Below are 881 nucleotides of genomic sequence, written 5' to 3'. Positions count from 1 at the left end.
TCCAAAATCCAACCTGAGGAAACCCTGGCTGTGTGGTTGGGACGTCTGGTCGTAGAGCTTGGATCTAACCTGCTGAATCAAGAGGAAGCAAGCTTCCTAGTCAGACAAGCTTCATGGAGTAGAGGACATGTCACTGATATCGACATGGTGATGATTAACGTCCCCTGGCCTATTCCCATTCCAGCGCTTGTAGCAGGACTGATCGAACAGAAAGCCCACGAATGGCACACAGAACGGCCGGAGCATGTCAGTGCAGAACAGCTTGTACTAGCTATCATTGGAGTTTCGTATTGTGCCTGGAACCCCTGAGCATGTGCACTGGGATTAACACCACTCCAGCGAATATGACCGTGGCCTCACCGTCATCTGAGGAACCCTGGAACTGTTCCAGTAACCATCCACAGCTTAGACAGCTGCATTGAAGTTTATGGGCGAAAGAACGTAAAAGTTTTGCAGATTCTGCTTAATCCAATGGTTGATCACCCTGTAAGTAGTCTCCTTCACCAGTTGCCAAGATTGCGTGTCCTACTGGAGCCAAGACTGTCCAGTGATTGGGAATATCAACGGGCAACTGAGGTTCCAAATACAAGACACCGTGAGTCCGAACGTCCAGTGCTGCCCCAGAGAACACAAAAGGAGCGATATATGTTTGGGTTTCTCCTGCATTGTTCTGGACTGAATAAATGACAGCTTCGGATTTTAGGGGATGCGGGACAGTGGCAACTGGCCTATGAGTTAGGTTTTAGTTATCTAGAAGAATTTGATGGTGACTTCTCGACGATTTCGTCGAGTTGAGTACACAAAAAGCTGTTTAAAATAAAATCATGTTTTAATACCTGTATTATATGTTTTAAAGTAATAGCAAGTTTAATTGATCGTTT

The sequence above is a fragment of the Alligator sinensis genome, unplaced genomic scaffold (genome assembly GCF_000455745.1).
Source record: "Alligator sinensis unplaced genomic scaffold, ASM45574v1 scaffold1298_1, whole genome shotgun sequence".
In the NCBI taxonomy this organism is placed as follows: domain Eukaryota; kingdom Metazoa; phylum Chordata; order Crocodylia; family Alligatoridae; genus Alligator; species Alligator sinensis.
This window is presented reverse-complemented; position numbering follows the sequence as displayed.